The sequence below is a fragment of the Argiope bruennichi genome, chromosome X1 (assembly GCF_947563725.1).
Source record: "Argiope bruennichi chromosome X1, qqArgBrue1.1, whole genome shotgun sequence".
NCBI lineage: Eukaryota > Metazoa > Arthropoda > Arachnida > Araneae > Araneidae > Argiope > Argiope bruennichi.
Genome location: NC_079162.1, coordinates 124,042,311 through 124,067,671, shown reverse-complemented (window position 1 = coordinate 124,067,671; position 25,361 = coordinate 124,042,311).

Below are 25,361 nucleotides of genomic sequence, written 5' to 3'. Positions count from 1 at the left end.
ATTATGACATGGTAAAGCAGGCATAATAGCCTAACCAAATTTTTCAAGGTTCTTTTTATTTTTAGGTCTATTAACGTCCCGTTTTAAAGCAACACTAGGGCTATTTTTGACGGATCTCGTAATTTTGAACCGCGGTCAGATGACGAGGGCGACACCTAAACTGGCAGCCCCTCTCCAGGTTTCCACACCACACCAGCGGAAGGACGTTTGGTCCCGATGGATTTAATGTGTACCAGACATACAAGACGGTTCTTAGGTGGAATCGGGTCTCGAACCTGAAAACCCTCCGGTTCCGAAGCCGAGTCTCTGTCACCATGCTACCGCGGCGCTCCAAATTTTTCAAATGAAAACATTTAGGAGTTAAATCAGAGACTTTCTATACTAAGTAATCGTAAATATTCTTTTTTTTTATAGTCGACCAGATAAAAAGAAGGGATGCAAATAATTTCTTAGTTCTATTAAGAAACACTGTAGGACATTCTCAACATGAGGAAATGTTACAGTACAAAGAAAATTGACACAAAATAGTGAACGAATATATGTTATCAAGAAATGAAACATTTTAATAATCAGATGAAAAATCTTCCAAATGTAATGATCTTAACAAAGCAATTTTCAATTTCATTAAATAATTTTAATGCGCGTCCATTAAAAAAATAATGTGATGATGGAGTTGAAATGTATAAACTTTTCATAAAATTTATTTTATAAAGTTAATTATAAAGTTTCACATTACATTTACAAATTTTTATTTCATAGCTGTTGCAAATAGCAAGTTCTCCTACAAATTATAAATTATATATATTTTCTCTCTTTTTGTTTTTCCCCCTTCGAGTTTTAATACTGCTTTAAATTGAATAAACATCGAAATCAGTTATATTATTTCTTATTTTTAAATATTCTAAAAGTATTTTAAGACAAAGATTTATAAATGCTATGTAATCAGTATTTGCTTCATTAGAAATTTCAGACAAATTAAGCTTTCTAATAATTTCTAACAGCTCGCATTAGATTCAATTTTTTTTTAATATTATTTATTTATGGTTTTGGTTTAGCAGTAACATATCTTCCAGACGTTTATAAGGGTAGAAGGTCTAATTAAAAAAAATTCATTTAACTTGAATATTGAAACGAAAAAGAAACAAAAATGCAGAAATTATTTAGGCAAAATTTTAAAAGAATTAAACCATTCTTTATTGTAGAAATTATGATAAACTTAATTTGTCAGACATTAAACTCTGTATACACTTATAATTAAACAAATAGTGAATGCATTTGTGACTATGGACAAGAGACACCTGTTAAAATTGTCATGATATTTTTAAAGTTATTTATTATGTTATTGTTATTTATTACCCTCCGAAACATATATTATTTCACGTAAATTTTATCCCGACAGCCAAAAAATAATATTTTGTGCAATTTGTACTCGATCCCTCGATCGTTGACTTAGACAAGGCGGTCCCGTAATCTTTAAAGCTGCATCGCAGTAAAACAATATATATATATAAATCAAAGACAAACAACACAATCGGAAAAAAAAAAAAAAAGCAGCAACATTTCTCATCTTCTACCAGGCATTTGGCAATCAGGTTTTTGTTCGCTATTTAAGATGGTAGGTGAAGAAATGTTGAACAACATTAGCTTAGCTTTCGTAAACAAGATTGGATTAATATTTATTACTGTTCAGATAGCCAGGGGTCGCAGAGGAAAGTAACAATTTGAGATTTTTCACGCTTCGTCTGTTTGATGAATCATAGCATCCATTCTTCAGTGTGTTATTCCAGATGTAACAGGGGAAATGTCGAGATTGCCAGGGGATTCTCATAATATAATTTCCACCCTTGACAGGAAAGCGTGCCAACGAAACATTTTCACTGGCTTCGGGAAATACGCTTTTAGATACTCGTGCATATTTCATTGTTTTGTTCAAGTCTCGCTTGTTGATTGGTTGAAAAGTCGATGGCAGTTGCGACAGGCGGTGTCCACTCTTGTTGAGGGGAAAATGAATTGAATGGGATTGTCAATGATTAGGGTAGGGGATAATTAAATTCGGCTTGTTTCTTGTCGTGAAGTTTTTCTTTTTTTTTTAGCTTGCATATTTTTTTTCTTATTTAACTCTTTTGCACTAGGATGGCTCCTCTCAGTCACTATCGAATGCATCATTTTGACATTTTATTTATTTATTTATTTTTTAAATTTTGATCCTTAAAAATACCTACAGAGAGGATAAGAAAACGTAGATCGATTTTTCGGCGAAATTCAACTTAAAACAATTATATACATATATTTTTTTTGGATTAATAAATAAGTCCTTGTATTAGGTGAATAATTATGCGTCCAATTACTTTTCCGAGTGCAAAGGGTTAACACCGGTGACTTCATTTAGAATTTTTAAAATAAAATTTGAATGTGACACTTAAAAATGAGAATTAAATTTTACTTTTTCAGGATTAAGTTTTGTTTTCTTTTTCGAAAAATCTTTAAATATTTTCATTAAATTCGTTTTTCTCAAGATGCGTAAAAAGCTTTTATAATAACTTTTCTATATAGAAAAAGATGCGTGGAGATATTTCATTCAGGTTTCCGATTAAGTTGTAAATATGCTTTTTTCAGAAAAATTCGAAATTTTTTTTATGATCTGAAAATAAAATCCAAAATTTGTAGATTGTAAAACAGACTTTGTTTTTAATATATGTCAGATAGAGTTAGAGATACAGTAGTTTCAATAATAGACAACAAATGAAAGTGAAATCGGAAACGGTGGTATTTTTAACCTAAAATGAGTGAATAATTTTATTTTTACCGTAAATTTCTCGAAAATAATATTTGATATGCTTATAATGACTCTCTAACTACTCAGTCGTAGTTTACTTATTTTTTGGCATTTCTGTTAAAAAAGCCTGAAAACTACATTTGTTTCCAGAGATGAAAAAACTTATAAATAGAATATCTAAAAGCATTTTTTGACGAATGAATATTTCAGTGTGATTAATTCACAGAAAACATGAAATCTCAAAATCTATTTAATAAAATTTCATGAAATTTGATATGCATATATCCAAAACCTTTGAGGGTCTGATAAACCTCGGATTTTCAGATAGCTTCATTTAGATATGTTTTACAGACACTTTAATTTCAAAAAATAGACAAATTTTGACAAAAAATCATTAACGGCCACTTCAAATGCTCGTAATTTTTTTATTTACTAAAATAGTTAAATAATAATATAGTTTGAGCTATATAGAAGCGAAATAAAAATTAAATATTCTATTTATTTTTTAACTTACTCTGTTTTTCCTAACAAGGAAAATGTTGTTAAATTTTGATTAAATTAGCAATTTTTTTTTTTTTTTTTTTTTTTTTTTTTTGTAAAAACTAAAGGCAGCGAGTATATTTTTTCTTCTTATAGTTTTTAGCTGTTCGGTAGAATAAAAAATGTTCATGTATCATTTTTTTTAAAAATTCGTCTCCGAACCTAGTTGATACTTTAAATAGATTTTTGCTTTGGATTATAAAATCCATTTGTCGTCACAAAGTATAATATTTAGTAAAAAAAAAAAAAAAAAATAGCTCATAATTTTTACCTTCACTAATCACAAAATTTGAATTTATTATTTGTATTTATATAAATTGATTTTTTAAACAGAAAAACTGTGAATTAATGTAAATAAGACAGTCAAGTACAGATTTATATTTCAGATTATCTAAACAACAAATTCGTAAATCTCAATAACATTATCATAAATTGAAACCCACAGCGATGTTCTGCCGTAAATTTTCTCATAACTTTCAAATTCTTCTGTTTAATTTCGTCGTACTGTGAAGAAGATAATCGAGTACGTCTTTTGGACCATCTTTTCATGGATCGATTATTTCTAAAGTTTAATACAAATCTTTATTTTCATGTAAAGATTACAAGATTAGATCAATTTTGTTTTTCAATCTGGTTGATTTTTAAGTGAGTCCATTGCCTTGCACAAGAATACATAGATCAGCGGACAGTGAATTTTGTCTAATATTTGTAACATGTCTAGAATTCTTGTGATTAAACCATAGGCCAAATTTAATCTCTATAGTTTGTTATTATGTCTATATTTAATCGGAGGGTGAGATAGATTTTCAGTTTTAGTTCAATTTAATGCAATTGTAAAATTTTGATATAAAAATCACATTGTCATTGCTTTTTGATTTCTCGAATTCACAGATGAGCAGACCGACAGATTGAGTCAATTCTCCAAATGTGTTTTTCAGACTCATGATGGTGTAAAACGAGGAGATTATCGAATTCTCGCATTTGAGAAAGATTCTTAAAAGAGTAAGATTTCTAATAAAAAGGATATATATATATATATATATATATATATATAATATTTAATATTAAAAAAATTATTTAAACCTCTATAAATAAAACATATTTAACCGAATTTTTTAAGATTTAAGATGATATAAATGATTGGAAATTCAATTCAGTTATAGGTATTTTCTTATTCCTTGTGTATATTTGACTCGTTACGTACTCTACGTAGCCCTGTCATTTTCTTATTAAAATGTTGTTGCACCTTGTGTATATTTGACTCGCCAAGTACTCTACGTAGTCCGGTCATTTTCTTATTAAAATGTTGTTGCACCTTGTGTATGTTTGACTCACTAAGTACTCTACGTAGCCGGTCATTTTCTCATTATAATTTTGTAGCAGAAAAGAATACAGCAGCGTTACATAAATAAAACAGTGTTTATTATTATTTAGTAGTGTTTATTATTATTTTAATAGTGTTTATTATTATTTAATGTTGATCATATTTTAATAACATAATTCAGAAATTAAAAGCATTGTAATTCCCTCCATTTTTGATAAAAAGATCTTATTTGAGTTTCATATCTTTCTTATAATATTAGACCCAGTTTGTGGCAACTTTCTGCTCAGGCAATTTGGGTATAAATTTTCTATGTTAATTGTTCCGTTTGTTAATTTTTTTAATGTATCATTGCATCCAGGACTCCTTTATTATCATTGTATTTTTAGTTGAATCAAGATAAATATGCTTAGTAAGTTTCATGACAGCTTCTCTGGCCGTTCTGAATTAGCGTTTTTACATACCTAAGGACTAGTTAGTGTCTTGAGGGGTTTACTATAAAGGATTTCAACCCACATAAATGTTTATTTTGTGTGGTTAAAATATGCGAATAAAATTTCACGTCAATTAATACATTTGTTATATTATTTAAATGACTCTCTCCCTCTCTCCGATCGAGGAGAGTGTGTGGAGTAGGGACTCATCTACTTTATTTCCACAGTACTTGAGGGAACCAATAAGGAGAACAAGTTAAGTTATAAGAAAATAGTTATGATGTTCTTTAATTCTTCTTATTCTTTACAAATTAAGAAAATAGTGCAGTTTTTAGAGATTTTTGTCAAGATTCTTTTGTCCTAGACACGGCAAGAGCACTATGTAGCTTACCGAACAGGAAGGTAAGAAGGGTGAAATAATAGGAAAGAGAGAGCGTAAGAAAGTATTCGGACCTTATATAGTTTCAGAAAAGAATTTGCCGACGTGTTTTGATTCTGTGGGAAATAATAATCTGTTCTAGTTAGAAGCTAAAGTTATAGTGAAACCGATTTCAAGAAGTTCGAAAAAAATTTTAGAGCGTAAATTAATTGGAAAATATTGCACATAAACACGCACTTGCGGCTCTTTTTTAATCGTGACTCAATAAATAATATTCAATCATTAACAGTCTTTTTTTATTTTTATAATTTTAGCCGGTGCTATTAATCATATTTAGAGAAATATTTTTGACACACAAATATTTTAAACTAAAACATTCCACAATTCTATAACTGAAACTCATCGAATTATGAAACTTTTAATATCACTATTTTAGACCATTTCATTACCCCTCTTGAAGATATCTACTTATCAACGCATAGTATGTCCTTTCAGGAGATCATCGATTCCTCTAAAATAAGGAAATTCCAAGTCTCATAACTCGGTCAGTTTGAAAGCAGAAGGAAACGTTTTCTTCAAATATTAGGGTGACAAGAATGATTTACTAAATATGACTAATCAAACTTGAAGATTGTTTGAAAATTGTGACTTTGTAATTTTTCAGCAAAACATTTGTTGAATAGAATGATATAAAATAAAATATAGAAATTTTCTTGTTGGAATTCTATGCCTGTATCTTAAAGTATAGAAATTAGCTATTTCTCAAATATTACACTTTTCACCATATATATACAGGGTGTCTCAAAAACCTTGACCGCGGCTTTTATTCCTTAAATATTGATCGTAAACATATACTGTAAATTACAAAGTTCCGTAAAAAAAGTCGCAAAATATTATGAAATGGATTAAAATTTTCAGGGGATTAAACTTTAAAAAATACAAAATTTAAATTTTTACCCCGTACAAAAAAATTCCCATGAGTAAAATGTGTCCCATCCTCTAATAAGGTCATGTACAAAATTTCAGAATTTTATCATGAAAATTGTCAAAGATATGTTAAAACAAAGTTGGAGAAGAATCAATCACAAATTAAAATGCAAATGTTTACAGCTTCAGTCCAAATGAAGCGACGCAGGAATTCGTCATAAGAAAATTAAATTTGCTTTATATCTTTAGTTTTGAATACAAATTTTAAAATCTATGCTTCCTGAAAATACATTAAAATTTTATATCATGAATTACAGAATATAACTTAAATTTACAGTATATGTCTACGATCAATATTTCAGGAATAAAAGCTGCGGTCAGGGTTTTTGAGACACCCTGTAAATTGACATAGTTTGTAAATGTCATGACATGCCAATCCACTGAGTAAAGGAACAAAATGAAAGTCGAAGCTTGCTTATTTGTTTTTGGCCTAATACATGGCGATTCTTATCTTTTATTCTGGAAGGGAGGTGCGTTTAAGGAAGTAAAATCTCCTTAATGATAATGTGAGAACTGCGATGAAGGTTGTATCTAAAGCTATCAAGAAAGCTTTTGCACATATCCATTTTTCTTAACAGATAAGATGTCTGTCAGAAGACAACCTAAAACAGATGTTACTAAAATATTTTCTTTTTCTCAGTGGAGTTACCTTAATGAAACATTTTTTTTTCTTTCGAGTTTTTTGTTAGATTAACATTTGCTAATTTGTTAGATGAAAGTTGTATCTAAAGCTTTCAAGAAAGCGTTTATATATATCCGTTATTCTTAGAGATGAGATGGCTGTCAGAGGATTTATCCTAAAACAGATGTTATTAAAACATTTTCTTTTCCTCATTAGAGTTAACCTCAATATATATATATATATATATATATATATATATATATATATACACGTATTTGTTTTTCTTGTTTTCGAATCAATAATTCAAGAAACAGATTATTTTGATGAAGCTAAAAAAAACAAAAAAACCAACTGTTATGTTCATCTAGATAAAATAAAATGTATGCTGCTTCAGCTTTATTACCGGCAAACTAAAATAGCTTTTCTGGAAAGAAAAACATTTGATTTCAGTAATAATTTTAATAAGATAATTCGAGATAACATGAGCTAGTTTAGTTCTATTAACGTCTCGTTTTAAAGTAATACTAGGGCTATTTTGGGACAGACCTCGTAATTTTGAACCGCGTTCAGGGGACGAGAGCAACACCTTAGCCCTCTCACCAAACTTCCACGTTACAGCAGTGGAGGGCATTTCGCCCCGACAGATATGGCTTACGCCGTTCCGCTCACAGGACGGTCTTTCGGTATAATCTGATTTCGAACTTGAGGCCCTCCGGTTCCGAAGCCGAAACCTTACCACTAGGCTACCGCGGCCCCGATGTAAGTCAGAATATAAACTTCATGATATTGTTACTCATCATAATATTGTTTTAAGTTCAAAAATGTGTTAATCCAAGATGTGATTTGCTAATTTGTTAGATTTAACATCTCATCTTCAAACATATATGTGCTTTGAGTAGCCGTCAGATGAAGACAGCAACTGGGCCTAGCATCCTATTTCCCAAGCAGCTGGACACTTAGATTCAAGTTAAGTTTTTAAAATTAAAACGGAATATTCAAAATTTATTTGACTGGCAAACAAAGATTTTTCGATGAAAATTTGTCTTTAGCCTGCCGCCATCCAATGTCGATAACGACATACTACCAGGAGACGACCCCAAAATTATGGCTGAAGAATATATTGTTCTGAACACAAACACAAGTTCAAATAAGTGATATAATTAAGGTGCATGTATAAAAAATATTGTTTTGTTTGGTTATGTTGTTATTCTATTTTCAAGTTACCAGAGGGTTGTTGGCGGCTGACCTTGAAATTTTGGAAATGGAAAATATATCGAATTTCCACTCTCTTTATTCTCCCATCACAATACAGATATCAGCCACATATATCATTTTTAGCTAGCAGAAAGTTACCAAGACTACAAGATGAATACAATATATAATCGATATGATTACCGTTGAAAGAAGTAGATGAGGCTGAGACTAAGTGATAATATTTTCTTAATATGAAACTAAGGTTTCATTCGCTGAAATACTCTTTAATTAAATATAATATAGAAAGTTTTATTGTTTTTCTGATTTTCATACATTAATTTAATTTAATTTTCAAAATACAATTTAAATCACATCAAAATAAGTATATCCATAAGTAGAATTCATCATAAAATCTTTTACTGAGAACTGTTATTTCAAATGAAAAACATTTATGAGAATATCTCTGCTGATATAATTAATTTTCCTGCCACATAATTAATTATATCAGTAGTGTACAATATATATCTGTACATTACTGATATAATTGTACACTACTGATGTGTACAATGTATATCTGTTAACGCACTAGAGGATTAACCTTTGAATTTAGAGCTACCAAATTTCAGGGGCATGTGTTTTTGAGAATGGAATTTAACTTCGGAATTTTAATTGCGAAATTATTGAATTAAAAATTAAGAAACATTTTGGAGTTTTCTCTAATAATCAGTATTCAAAATATTATTAAAAAGACTTCTACCCGATCTTAAAATTGAATTTTTTTTTTCAAATGACGTTAAAATTTAAAAAAAATGTTTTTTAACGTGCATTACAATAAAACTTTTCATTGCTTCAATGAAATTTATATAATTTTTATTATTAATTCGAAATTTTATTTATATTCTTTTATATTATTTAAGCATTAATAGGAATTATTTTATTCCTTTGCCATTCATTTAAAAGCGGTTTTCATTCTGATTTTAACTCATGTCTATGGATAAGCATTCAGTAATGGAAATATTTTTTAATCATTGAATTTTACACTCAAAAACGAATTTGTGTTATATCTATTATATTTCTGGAATAGCTGGATTTTTTTGTGTTGTGGATGTTCTCCTTTATTTTCGGATTTGAAAATATTTACCCCCAATATTTTTTAAATTACACTCATTAGAAGCATTAACTTCTATTCAACAGTTGTTTATTCGTTCTTGTACCAATTACCAATTACCAACCAAGTACCAATTTAACAGATGTGAACTATTTCTTGTTTTTCCATTTCAGCCAATACTATTCCTTCCTACTATATAATTGTATGAATAAAACGTATTATCACTTTATTAACGTATTATCACTTTGTTAATTTGAATTTTGTTTTCAAACTGTAGTGCACCAACATTTCATTGAATTGTTTATTGGAATCCCTTTAATATATTATGAAAATAAAGTATGAAAAACTACATAATTTTGATCCTGAATGACAACATAATTTCAAATTACACATACTCTATGTTTGACGAGTATATTCGTCCGATTCTAGTGTATTTTTCCGACATAATTTACATACGTATTTTCCCAAGAGATTGAAACAGTTAGCTGGATAAAAAGATTCATTTCCAGTCTCGCATGCAAATTCATTTCAATAATATTTTTTAGCAACTTTAAGTAGAAAATTATCCATCTATAAATTCGTTAAAGAATATTCAAAACATTTAATATGTTTTTGCATATATTTCAACCTTTGATCATAGCTATCAACATGTTTCTGAACAGAATTACTATCCAACTTTCCGAATGACTTGCTATGAGGAGGTGTCGTTAGATGTTATTTTTCCTAGTATTTTCGAAAGAAATACACTGTCTTCAAAAAGATTATTTTTGATGAAAGAGAAGGAAGAAAATCACATCTTTATCAAGAAAACACTTTTTTTTTGTATTTATTTAATGCGATTTCAAAACGTTTGATGAATTGATGAGTTTATTTGCTTTTGCAACGGATTTTGAGTTTAATGCAAAACACATTTTCTTGAATGAGTGAATATACTTTGAAATGTACTTTTATAAATTCGACATGTAAAGCATTTTCGATTTATCTTGAATTTTACATTTTATTTCTTATTTTTATTTGAATGACTAAATTTGTTGCAATTCAATAAAGTTGACTAGAGAGCTATCATCAATGAATTAAGGGAAAAAATTACAGATTTATTTTTTAAACTTTTGTAAAAGGGAGTATTCAAAATTTTCGAGGTAAATTGTTTCATAAATTAAAAAGATACTATATCTTGTACTTTCTAAAGAATTTTTTTATGCCGAATTAGAAAGATGTATGTAATGTATGTTCAGATTATATGTCTTTATAAAATCTAAGACACATTAATGCACACGAAGAAATAAATTAATTTCCCTTCCTTAAGTATTTCAGGAAAAATGAAGCAAAGCATATCTATCAATGACAAAAACTTATTTGATCAAAACTGTGTAAAGTTAAGAATGTTTCAATTTAAATATCTTTTTAAAATATAAATGTTTCTTGTTGATATTTCTTGAAAAGAGATAAGAATCATTATTCCCGAAAAATTTCTTTTTTAAGGATCCATTAGAGAATAATGGAGGGATATTTTTGAGTCTGAAAAGATTTCAAACATATAACATTCTCAATTTTTACATAATATGATCGCAGCAAAAAACTTACTCTTTCGAATGCATTCTTGTTTCTAATTAAATGAATCTGACGAGCAGATGAATTTGATTTTTGTACTGAGATTACTTCGGAATAAATTACCCTGTTCATTAAAATGGACTTCTCTAAAGTACAGTCTCTAAAAATAGGAGCCACCCTACTTTATCCTAACATAGTTCATTATACAATCCTAAAAAAGATATCATTCAAAAGGAATTAACATAATCTTAAAGATTTCAGAGTAAAAAAATTGCATAAGGGGCTGTCTGTATACTTAAATATGAAAAAAAATTTCAAAATTTCAGATGGCAATACCAATAACCCCCCTCAATTTAAAAACTGCACGAATTTACAAAATTTCATTCATCTAGATCCATTCGCGTTGAAATTATGCTGAAACAAAATTTTGGCTTTCTAATTAAGATAAAACTTTGAACTTTGATATCTCGAAAAATAATATCATTGATCTATACTTTTTTATTACGGAAATATAAACTAATCTAAACATTTTTAGAATTATTTATCATCAAAAGTAATTTCAAATTTTCAAAATTAGAGTTAAAATTTTTTAAATGGCACCACACTTTAATTTAGGCATGAATGAATGCGCAAGTCCATTTCTAGTGCGAATGCAAAATCACAGCTTATTCCTCTGTGTAGTTTTACTGTTATGTTACATTTTCTATATTATCTCCGAAACGTTGCATTTAGAGAGGCATTCACAAGTCTCAAAATGTCGACAGTTTTATATGCCATCAGTAGCCTTCCAATGCTACTGATCATGTACTTCTAGAATCAGATATAATTTTCCCGTTTTGCAATGTAAGAATACATGAAAAAAATTTGTCACCGGCAGAATATATATATATATGAAATCAAATTCAAAAAATGTTTTCCACTGGCATAATATCTTATTAATAGTCACTGCTTTTAAATACTTTGGAGGAGAGTCCCCGCCCTTATGGCAAGCAAGAAATTTTACCTTTCTGTTTGTCGAGCATCACTTACAGAATATGAGAAATGAATGAAAAATGGAATTTTATATCCTAATAAATGCTCTGTAGAATTTTAACCATTCAATTTTAGAAACATACTAGGGATACGGTGGCCTGGTCTCGACTTTGGAACTGGAGGGTTTCAAGTTCGAGACCCGATTTCACCGAGGAGCAGTCGTGTAAGCGGGTTTAGTGTACGTTAATCTATCGGGGCAAAACGCCCTTCCACTGGTGTGGTGTGGAATTTTGGTGAGAGGTGCCAACTCAGACGTCGACCTGGTCATCTGACCGCAGTTCAAAATTACGAAGTCCGTCCCAAAATAGCCCTAGTGTTGCTTTAAAGCGTGACGTTAGTATAACCAAACCTTTAGAAGCATACTGACTAAATTATTTATCTTCATAATGCATAATGAATTCTATATTTTATGACAAAAAATCCTTTGTGCTTGATAAACTTAATGATGTTCGTTAATGCGCTTTTAGAAAAGTCTCAAATTTCATAAAATTAATCTGTCGTAATTATAATTATTATAGCATTGTATATAATCATGAACCGCAAGAAATATTCAAGCTTCAAAACATTATTAGATAACGCATTAATATTTTGGATGCAAAATATATCTCCATGGACATCTCTCGTTCCATGGACACATAATTTCACATAAGTTAATGATGCACGAAATACTGATTAATATTTTTGATTACCACTATTTTTTGTCAGTGTAAAATTAAGAATTTTTTACTTTATATTTAAATGGAAGGCAGAAACGGATCAAATAAAATTTAAAAATAATTAATTTTAATCTATTTGAATGTCAAAATGAATCAACTTCTTATAAATTAAAGTTGTGTAAGAATTTCTTTTAATAAGCAAAAATATTTCATTACAAAATATGTCTCCTAATTACTAATAAATTAATTTTTAAATTACTATTCGAAGATTTGAGGCTTAGACAGAAAGCAACAAATTATCTGTGACTTAAAATATTTCATTTTTTTCTTTATTTGGAATTATATGAACAATCGGGATTTGTTAAATAATATTGCTTATGAATTAAAGCGTTGTTCTTAAATTCTTTTAAAAAGAATTCCGAACGAAGAACGAATGCAAAGATAAAATGTATGCCTATCCAGAAACTTATAAGTACAGTTATGCTGTTTTTGGCGAGATGATACATTATTACAATTTTTAATTCTTTTTCTATTGATTTTAAGACTAAATTTATTATTTTTCGTCGATATCTAATATATAAAATGAATTTTTGTCTGTTCGTATTTTATGCGCTGCCGTACCATTCATCCGATTACGATGAAAATCGGTCAACTTATTGCTTGCACTTGCACAAAGGTTATAGGCGTTGTACAATTATTATATCTAATACATAAAAATGAATTTTCGTTTGTTCCTATTGTACACGCTGCCTTACCGTCGTTCATCCGATTGTGATAAAACTTTGCCAACTTATTGCTTGTATTTGGGTGAAAGTGATAGGCATAGTACAGTATATTGTCTGCTTTAAACCACTTGAATAATAATAAGGTAAAAAAAATAGAATAAATATTTATTATACTTCTCCTTTATACATCATTCACTTTCACTGAATGTATTCATTGCCGACAAGAAAATAAATATCATTCTTTCTATCATTCCCAATTAAACAAGACAACTATTTCAAATGATAATTCCAAAATTATTTCGTCTGCAGCAGCAACGCGTCAGGAACCACCTAGTGTACTATATATTTTTCAATGTCATTTTAACTGAATTCGTTTTTTTGTGATGAATCGAAATGGTTCTAACATAATTTTTCGACTATTAAGCTGGCTACTTCTTAAAGACATAATATGCAAAATTTATTATTCTCATAGTTATAAATATTATATATTTTCTATTAATTATATTGCCGCATTGAAAAGATGCTGTCGGCTCTCCATGGCCGAATGGTCATAACACTGGTCTCATAATCAAGAGATTGTAAGTTCGAATCCCGCTAGAGACAATGCGATTCATGGTCCGTGTAATTATTTAATTGCTTGATTTTATATTTTCAATTATTTCATGTTCCAGAAGATTATGAAACTTTCTTTAGTTTACCAGATAAGTGTTCTGGACTTTTCTTACTGTCTCCAGCAAAACATTCGGCCGCGGTGGCTTGGTGGTAAGGTCACGGCTTTGGAACCGGAGGGTTTCAGGTTCGAGACCCGATTCCACCAAAGAACCGTCGTGTAAGGGGGTCTGTTGCACGTTAAATCCGTCCTGACCAAACGTCCTCCCGCTGGTGTGGTGTGGAGAGGAGGGTGCCAGCTCAGGTGTCGTCCTCGTCATCTGACCCCGGTTCAAAATTACGAGGTTCGTCCCAAAATAGCCCAAGTGTTGCTTCAAACGGGATGTTAATATAACTAAACCAACCAGAAAAGCATTCTGGAGCTTTCCCTGCTTGTATAAAAGCAGATCTGTCAGTCACTGTGTTCTGAGTTTAGAATTCAGTTAATAAATTGGTTTAGCTCTACTTCTTGTGTGTGTCATTGAGTTCCATACTAAAGTACCTAGGTGACAATATATATCATAATTGTTCCTATTATGATATATGTAATTAATAGAAATTAATATTTATTATATTTATACCTACTATATATTTCTGTTCATATCAAAAGTAATAAAATATGTGATTAATATTGGCTAGAAGAAGTATTACAGTACTGGAAAATTGTGATACACAGAATAAATGAATGAATATTTAGAATAATGCTCTGCGATTTTCGTTCGGCATTTGTAAAACGTATATGTCCTGTTTACATGTCTTCATAAATTGAATATTTTCGTAATCAAGAAGCATTTGTATAGAACAGTATGCTGTCGGTAAAGCGCAGAAGAAAGCTGATTTATAAGTGAATGCGACTCCTCACGAATTTATATGTTCGTAAAATGTAATAAATTTTTATATGCTTGTAATAAAGTGGTGTATCATTTAATTTTTATATTGGAATAGTAAGCATTGATAGTACGAATAACATATATCGATAAAGAAATGCAAGAATAAAGCGTAGAAAGAATAAAAACCAGTTATTTTTTTTTCTTTCTCCATCGGTAAGATATTAATTTTAATATTAAAATTAATACTTCTTTTAAACTGTAAAATATATATACAAAACTTTCAATTTTGTTACTTGGAGCATAATGACGATTAAGTAATTTAGACGAAACGTTCGATGCTCTTGGATAATTTTTTGCAGAAAAGAATCAAACATCTACCAAAAACTTTCATTGTAAGTATTTTGTCATGTATGGATTAGTAATCGATTATAAAATGTACAGTGCAACTTTACAGATACTTTTAAATTGTCCTCTCCTCCCCCAAAAAAATCTATACCGATGTCCAGAAAAATCTAAATCTTATATATCTAAATGTGGAAACGATCCCTTATTAGAAAGTGGAACGTGTATTTGGATATAACCATGAAATATTAACCAAAATTTGCACTCCGAGTAACTTTTCCATGAGAAATCCATTTATAATATCAAGAAAAGAGATGTTGCCGAGTGAAATTTCAAAGTTTGTACAATTTTAAGATTATCCCTGTAAACAGTTTAGGCATAATTTCTTTTAGTATACGTTACTACCAGTAAAATTTAATTAATACCATCATTTTTATGTACGATAATCGACTGCAGTATAAAGCTGGGTGGCTTCTTTCTTTTTTTTTCCGACTGTACTTTAATACACTAGGTTTGGAAATGGGGAATAAACGATCTCTTCTTTAAAAAATAATTAGCAGTAAATTGTTCGTGATAACAAATTATGGATAATTACATATAGAAATCGAATCTAGTCGATGAACAACCGCAGAGTTAAATTCAGCATTAAAAACACCACAAACAACGCTTAATATTTATAATAAAAATAAAATGCTAACAACTATAATTTCATTGCACGTTGTAGAATATTCTGAAATGTGCATTGAATGATCTGTTATAAAGGAAATATACAAAATAAATTCCCCTCTAATCCTGCATAACCTTCTCTTATATCATCAGAAGGCGAGCTATCATTGGGAGATTCGAATATTAGATAAGGAAAATGAACCGTCGCGGGCAAATTATCATCACCACAAGCACTTCGTCGGGCATTTATCTCAAAAATAAAAGTTCGCTATCGCTATTTAAGATTCCATTCCAGATAAATGGACCGAAGCTTCAAAACCTCTCTCGGCTCGTCTGACAAATAACATTTTTTTTTTTTTAATACTGAACATGGCAGTTTGCTCTCGAAAACCTGTGTTGAGCACTAAGTAAATAGGGCAAAAAAGGCGGATTACAAAACCGATAAAAAATCAGGCAGAGAGCGAAGAGCCCTAAACCAGGTTAATTTAGTAAATTAGCTCTTAGGTCGAAAGGTAACTAAGCATTAAGCTTTTGTTATCTCACCCAACAACATAGAGGAGTATTTTACATTAGCATAATATTCGGTATTGCTTCAACACTTCATTCGCCATGCTCTTATCTTTCTTCTTTCATATTCCTAGTAATTTGGAGAACGAGGAAGTCTTGAGCAAATAAAGGGTAACTCGTTGAAGGCGCCCAATTACACGCAGTCGCTTGCTAATCCAATCGGTACACACTAAGTTCTTTGGTCTGCGCTTTGGTGTGAAGCGGTTACATACGTGATCACGTGCTTCTTAAAATATATTCTGTGGTAATGAAGCAAATGCATTCCTAGGGAATTCGGCGAATAAATCATTATTTTCCAAGTAAATCTAAATAATATGGTTGTAGTTAATATGGCTAAAACTCTTTTCAGAAGGAAAAAAAAATCCTCGATCGAAATATTTTCCAATTTGAAAAGAACGACGACTAAGCGAATCACTAATTGATGATAAATGGAAGGAAAATTATTATTAGATGGTTATTTTATCCAAATGAAATAATGGTTTTAATGAAATCTTTTAAACCGAAAATTAAATGATTTTGTTGATAATTTTTGAATATACATTCTAAAAAGGTTTCAAAAAATAAAAGTAGGCTCTATGAGTTTCCTTATGTTGTCTGAATTTTGCTTCAAACAGCATGGAATTTAAAAACACTTAGTGTTAAAGATAAATGAAATATTTTGAGTTTTCATGAAAGGAATGAATGCAAAAATACAAACGAAATATATTTTATTCATTGGTTTAATTATGTTAGTGTGAAAAATAAATGAAAAATCTTTCATGCAAGAAATTAATAAAGAAATAGAAATGAAATATATTTTATTCATTGACTTACTCAAAGACAGTACTTAAATCAATGATTTAAACGCATATTTTTATCTTTTCTTTGCTATTGCTTTAAATTTAAAACATAAGTTGTAAATAACAATTTGAGTAGTAGTATAATTTTAGAAACTTGAATTGATTGATGGCATAAAGAAAAAAAAATATTAAATTTTTTGTTTTTTGTATATAAATTCTTTAGGTGACCATACTAAGTTACCAAATTTCTTATGACGCGTTATCTTACTTTGTAATGATGATGATCATGCAGTCTATGGATCAGGTATTTACAGAAAAAGGTCCATCATGTAAATTTTCCTGTTTATTAGAGATAAATACAAATTACATATTATATAATGATTTAGAAAGTAATTTTCCATCTCATGAAAGATAAATTCAACCTGCAGAATCATTTTTCAAATTTTACAAAGAATTAATTATTTTTTATGAAACTGGAAATTTAAAAGCTTTCTACTCTTATTTGATTTCAGATTTTCAGTGTACTCACATAGGTTATCTCTTACTACGATTGTTTCTGTTCTACTGCATAATCCTATCTATGAATTTTGGATTATGCTGTGCCATAGACACTGTCTAAATGACTTTGAAAAATTGAAAAAGTCGTACAATTAGTCTGTGCTTTAACGTAATTCAGAATTTTTGAATTTCAACTGTGAGAGTTATTTAATCAAGCTATTTTTTTCAATCTTTAATAATTTTCTCGAAATATATTTCTAAGCTAATTTAAGCAGAAGCAAATAAAGCCAAAAAAAAAAAATTCTCAGCCAAAGAAATTTGAATTTCCACTTTTTCTATTTCAGAAAAAGAGTCTCGCTGAAGGAAAATTTTCTTCGTAAAAATTAACAATAAAACAGATTAAAATAAAACTTGCCTGGGTAACTTGTGAAAAACCTTCATTTCTGTCATAAGAAACACAAATAAGAAGTAATCCCAAAAAAATTACTTAATGGATCCCAAAATCTTTCATTAAGTCTTGCTTTCTTAATAATAGTTTCCTTCCATTTGCATATCATTAGCGAAGTGCTGTGCATTATGGGCTTCATTTTTTGGAAAATCCGAACCTTTTAAAATGGAGCGCATTATAGATTTCATGATTTTTCTTTTAAGAATAGAAAGATAAGGTGTCTTGATCATGCTCCTGAATTCATTAAGGTAACCGTCAACACAATTATCTTCCATTTTTCTATGTGTGTTTTTATAAATTTGGTTTTTTATTCAAAATGATAAAAATATGTTTGCAATTTTAAAATCACTATCTGAAATGCGCAATTTTAAGAAAATATTTTTTTTCAAGCGTTGTCATTTTATTCGAATTTAGATTTACGATGGAATTAATTTGTTTAATTATTGCATTTTCAAAATTCAGGCTGACTTTCCTAAAAAATCTCTTCAATGAGTCGTATCTTGTGAATTCAGTTTATTCCTACAATTTGATACTCGTCTTATATTTAAATGGAGAGTACCAATGACCCTTAAAATCAAGTGCATCTATTTTAAAGCTACTTTTATAGTGGCGCTAGATAGATATTATCTTGAATTTTCGAACTTGTCCGAGACATCCACTTCCTATACCTCCAAAACTCAAATAATCTCTTAAGTTGGATCAAAGCCCATGCTGGTTATCTGGGTAATAATGAGGCTGATATTCTATCAAAAGCAACCATGATCGAAGGTGTTTCAATGGCATCTGCAAAACACCGGTGCCATCTTAAACAGCGTCTTCAGGAAATGTTTATAAGAAAATGGCAAAATCTTTTGGATAGTGGAAACATTGGCCGCTCTGTTTATAAAGTCAGCAAAACAGTAAAATTGCAACCACTCTCCTGGACTCGTGAAGAAATCCGGTTTGTCACAGGACAGGGTCCATTCCTTTCTTTCCTTCACCGTTTCCATTTATTAGAAGATGATTATTGTTCTTGTGGGGAAATCGGCGATCCCATCCACTTTGAGACATCTTGCCCTGTTACTCTTTCATGGCACCTCCGAAAATCCTCAACTTCGCTAGAGTCTTTGGAACAAAAGAGTCCTTAATAATTCAACTTCCAAAAAAAAGTTAACAAACATGATTCGATTCTTAATTGATCATGAAGAACCTGCCCCAATTAGATTAAAGCTATCAATTTTTTAGTGAATTATTTAATGCACATCGCATTCTATTCATAATATATCTTTAAGCCCTTTCAAGTAACTATTTTTATAATTCATTTATATTTTCACTTATACTGTACATTATCATGTTCATTCATCCAGTTTTATTGTACTCCAGATATCTCTCATTCTAGTTTTTATCAATTCTTGTTATGTTATATGTATTTGTATTTTGTCATTTGTTTGTGTCTTTCAAATGGATTGCTGTGTATTTTTTTTAATAAAGTACACCTACATATATACCAAACCGGAAAGGGGTCAAATGAGCTCTAGAAACGGAGGTGTGGTGTGGGGTTAAGTGTTAAGTTCAAAGCTGCACAATAACAGTCAGACTTACTGGAATATCATTCATATCAAACAACCTACTTGTCTATTTAGAGATGCAATGGGTGCATATTTTATCTTCATGTAATTGACAACATCCATCCTGAACCTGCAATCATCGTGGGCAAATGCCTTCATGCAGAAAATATCACCCTTTAGTAATGCTGATTTCGCTCCTCGTTTTAAATGTAACTAAGCATGCAAGGGCATATTCGGACAATGGATTGCAGCATATCACCCACTTCTAGGTTTATTTCAAAGCTCGTGAGAGTTCTCATTCAAGAGTGATGCGGCCTACTACAGATCATCTGGTCACTGAATAATTCACTGGATGAGGAGGAAGGTCAGTGATTGACTATTTTGTAGCTGAGGGCCCAACTGCCTCGAAGAGGACGTCAATTTGGTGAATCGGCCAGTGTTATGGATGGGTTATGCTTAAGATAGCATTCGGCTACAACAAATCCTATCGATACTGCTTCATTCAGTGGTGGCGGTGGTGTGTGCGTGTGTGTGTGTGTGTGTGTGGGGGGGTCGGCTGTACACAAGAAGAAGGTCACTGGATAATTTGGCCTACCCAGACAGCAAATGACAGTCTTCTAATGAACTTCACAAAAATCAGATATTTGTGCTAGCTGAGATATGTTTTCCATTTTATCCAGGAAGTATTTCCCTTATTTTATTTAACTATGTGATAAACGTACGGTGTTCTCTGTTTTAAACCTTTTTGCATCAAACAAACTGCATATTTAAATTAAATTTTTTGAGCTTTTTCATCTTAATGCGTATCAACTGCCTTTATCCTACCTTTAGGAGCATCACATTGGTTTAATGTGAAAAAAATTACAATTAACAATAAACCCCACAGAATTTATCTACAGAATTATTTCTATACAGTAATTAAAGAAAGAAAATTAATTATTATCTGAAAAAAAAGCCGATAAAATAAAAAAGAATTTTTCATTATGATTTTTTTTTTTGCGTGATATAATATTTTACAATGAATGATAGTGTTTAACGATCTTTATAATAAAGATACATTATGCTCATACGATGGAAACATTAGAATACTTTCCTAATTTAATTTTTACACTTTATTTAACAAAGAAATTTAGTAGACTATTCTGTAACTTTAATTAACTTTTATTAGTTACTGCAGGCTTTTCAATAGTTATTTTATTATAAAGGAGTGGAAGAATGTTAACATAAAATTTATGTAGCTAAAATGTTGTTTGAACACTTTGCATCTAAAAACTTTGAAGTTAAAATTAATGTTTAAATATTTTGTGAGCCACTCTAACCGACTGCCTAATGTAATAAGTTGTTCTTTAATTTTCTTTAGCTGAAAGTAATAAATTCAGAATTCTTTAATTTCATCTTTTATCATCGTTTCTCATTAATGAGTAAAAAATGTTTCTCAATTGCATCTCAAACTTATATTACATATAAAAGTAATGGTTTATTATGGTTTAAGTATTTCATATAAAAGTATTGGTTTAAATATTGCCTTAGATATCTCATACTCTGCATATATTCCAACGTTACAGGAAAATATTGAATGAAAATGTATAGGCATATTGAGAAGTATGTTGTTTATTTCCGTGAGAATATAGGTGAGAAATATTTACTTTTTGACTTTTTTTTTTTTGTGTGAATTTGAAATCTGTGAAATATCAAAGAAAGCACCGTACTCTTCTCAACAAAGTTCAAAAATATCTTGAAATATCTATGCATTATTATACCATAACAAATTTCTACTAGTAATAAGAGTGAATGTGTGTGTGTGTGTGTGTGTGTGTGTGTGTGTGTGTGTGTGTGTGTGTGTGTGTGTGTGTGTATGTGTGTGTGTGTGTCGACTAAACAGACGTTGGATCTAGAATTATTAAATATGGAGAGCTGAAATGTGGAGCTTGGAGCTATTATTAGACATTTTCATTGACTTTAATTAAAAAAATTTTAGTAACATTTTGTTGTTTTTCCTCACTATTTTCTGAAATTATTTTTGATCAAAAATAAATTTTACATGATATTGAAATATAAAAACTGAATTTCCATTGCTTTCATTTCTCGTGCATTTTTTTCTCCCATTAAAAAAATCAACAATATTTTTAACTATGACTTGCAAAAATACTTTTCAATAATGCAATGAAACCCAAACCTTACTTATAATACTTATTTTTTTCACAATTTTTGATAATATCGTAACGAAAATTATTAACTTCTTATTTCATTTCAGAAATCGTTTATAGATTCTATAATAGTTCAGAAAATTTAGTTATTATCTATGAAATAATTTTAAGGCAAAGATGTATATCTCAGATACATTATTCGTGAAATTACGAACGATATCTAAAAAATATCTGACATTTTGCTATACGTTTCCAATGTTTTTTTTTTTTCGAAAGGGTGTGTGTGTGCTTTAAAAGTTATAAAATATAAAAATAAGCATGCAATGAATAGCATAATATACATTTTGACGCAGAAATATGAATTAAATTCTTGTTAAATTTATTAAAACTTGTTGTCCGGTAAATGTCCGATTTTCCATAAACAGGCTTCTTTTTTTCGAAGAACGACACTCTTAGTGCAGGCAAGATTTTGCGCAAAATTATTTACTTTTATATGCATACATGTATGTAATAATATAGAATAATCCGCAAAATAAAAATTATTAATTTCTAATTACTGTAATTTAGGATTCACTTTTACTTCTGAGTTGCAAGAGTCCCCACATTGACTCTAAGATTTGCTGAAACTAAAAATTATCCATTCTAAAGCTGTAAAAGTTTCAAATACTTTCACACGGCCTCTTTTTAGGCCTGCAGTTCAAGAAAAGTTCCTTACGTTTAAGTTAGGTAACATCTAGCCCATAGATCAATGAAACAAACTGTTAGCTATTTTACTGTCTGTAAATTTTTATCTAGCTATCATATTGCTGGATTCATTGAATTGGAATCATTTTCATTTTAACTTCATAGATTGCATGATATATCAAATCTGCAATTGTGATAATGCATTGATAACAAGGATTACATCAAGGCAAATGTCTTTAAATAATACATCTTAAATGTCTATCACAATTGGGAGCTCTAATTATATTAGAGATATAAATTGGATAACATAGAGTTATTTAATTGATACGAAACAGAAACAATATGCCTGGTGAGTAAGCTGGTTTCCAAGGATGGGTAGTATGTTATATAATAATACATAAATATTTCGAGTTAGTTTTAGAAAAATGCTGAAAAATATGTACGTATATTTCTATGTTTTTCCGATTATGAAATAGAATTAAACACTTTCGAAAATGGGAATCGGGTTGGAGCAAAATGAATCATTTTTGTTCCCATCCCCTAATGAATCCCAGAACAGATTGGATTTCAATAATCCATATTCATTGAATAGGAACTTTTCATCGACAAATAGATTCTTTACATAGAATTTATCAAATCAGGCAGCTGACACATTTCTGGTGATAAGGAGAATCAATATATAGTTTCTTTTATGAAGAAAAGTTTCTGCTACTGATAGTTAAGTTGTTAATAAAAATTAATTTAGTTTTTAAAATTAAATTTTGCTTAAGAAAAGGTAATAAAGCATTTTATATAAGAAATTTCCCATTTTGATTAAAAATTAAAATTTTTTCTATGTTTCAGTTTCATCACTTACGTTTGTTTAAAATGTTATATTTTTTAAATTTATTATTTATATACCAGGGAATATCTATAAAGCAACTGAATTTCTCATTGTGTGTTTAAAGATAAAACATAATACAAAGTTCAAGATTAAGGAATTTTATTAAAAGTCAAATGAAATTTAGAAATTTATCCTTGCTTGTAGGCTGCATTTGGGGCTTTTAAATAAATAAAAAAGTACTAAAAGTACAGTTAATACTTAAGTAAGTTAGTTAAATACTTAATAAAAAAGTACAGTTAAAACTAGAGTGTGCCATTTCATTTCTCTGCTTTGATGACTGCAAGAACATTGAAAGAGGCATTCATCTTAATTTAAAGGAAAAAAAAAAATGGGCAACATATTCATTTACAGCTGATAATAACTTTGCATTTTGCGGACTATTGATTCTATGAGAATTTTTTCAGAATCTTTTTATAAACTTGAAATGAGTTTCACAGGAATATTTTTTAATTCATTTTTGTCATGAGCTACGTTTTTCTTCAAAAAAAAGTTTTGTAAAATTTGTATTCAGTACACTAAAATAAAATATTGAAATTGATGATTGCTCATTCAAACGAAGGAAAAATGATATATTTTTTCCCGACTGGTTATCTTACAAAATTTTTGGAAATCAACCCTCGAATTTGTGTTTGTACTAAATTTTGCCAAAAATTCTGAATACATTTTAATATGTCCTAATAGAGGTTCCCTTTACCTTTATATATGTCCTAATAAGGTTCCAGGTGTGAAAATTGGGCTGTAAAAAGAGTTTAAGAAAACTATTTAATGGAACTAAAAGAAACAATAGGCTGTTTTCTAAAAATCTTTCTAGCATAGTCTGTAATAAACATGTAAACACCCTCCCCCCGCATAAAATTGTGGACACTGGGCCTTGGGCAAGACCGTGAATACTATAAGTAGTCATATTTTTATTTTTCTCTATGCGAGAAGAGGTGCTTCGTAGTACAGCAAAGAAAACCTGTACTTGTGTATTAACTGCATTCTACAGGCGAACAATGTTTACAAAATATCGATTTTTGGCGTGAATATAATGTTTTCACTGAATCTAGCAATGAATCGCTATCAAGCAGTTCATATGTAAGAATTAGAAAATCCAATATTCATTTTAGACGTCTTTTTTTTTGTCCAACTGATTGACATCAAAATTTGACATAGAACTCCAACTGTAACCGCTAGATCACATACCTAATTTCATTTAATTAAGCTCTGCATTTTATTGTTATTGCTTTTCCATGCATTCAAAAATATAGACAAACAGATGGTCAACTCTTTGAAATATTTTATTCAAAATAAGATTATCCATTATACCTAAGATGCTATGTTTTTAAATAACAGCATTTTCGTACATCCAAAAATACAGACAGACGGAAAACCCCTTTTCGTGTTTGCTTTACATTTTATATGCTAAATCTGAATATCAATTTTTCTTCTATGTTTTGTAGTTATCGGTCCCACTTGCACTCAGACAGACGAACAGACAAAATTCCGCAGAATGGGTTTTGTTCAAAATTTTATAGAAATCTGTAAATTTGACAATGTTTATACTTCAAATTTCAGCCATCTTGCTCAAATCCTTGTTACCGTCTTTATAGACAGTCAAAGAGACAGACAGATTTTATTCCAAAAATAAATCAAGAGGTTTTTTTCGGACAAAGAGAGGTCTAAAAGGTGGAGATTCGTCAAAATCTCAAGTTCTAAGTTTTTGGAGATTATAATATTTCCTCTTCGTATATGAAAAAGTAAAAAGAGCATTCTTTCAATTCAAAATAAAATATCTTTCTTAATAGGTATATAAATATATAATCGTTATATCCAAGTATAACTACATTCCTCAATTATTAAGAATTAATAACCCGTTTTAGGTAAATGTTGGTAATTATTAAAAAGTCAAAACGGAGAGCAAAATTCATAAGAACAGGAGATATAAATTATTGAAAACTGCTGCTTTTTGTTGCAAGAATGGAACATGTTGTTTGCTTCATTTCCCTGTAAAAGAA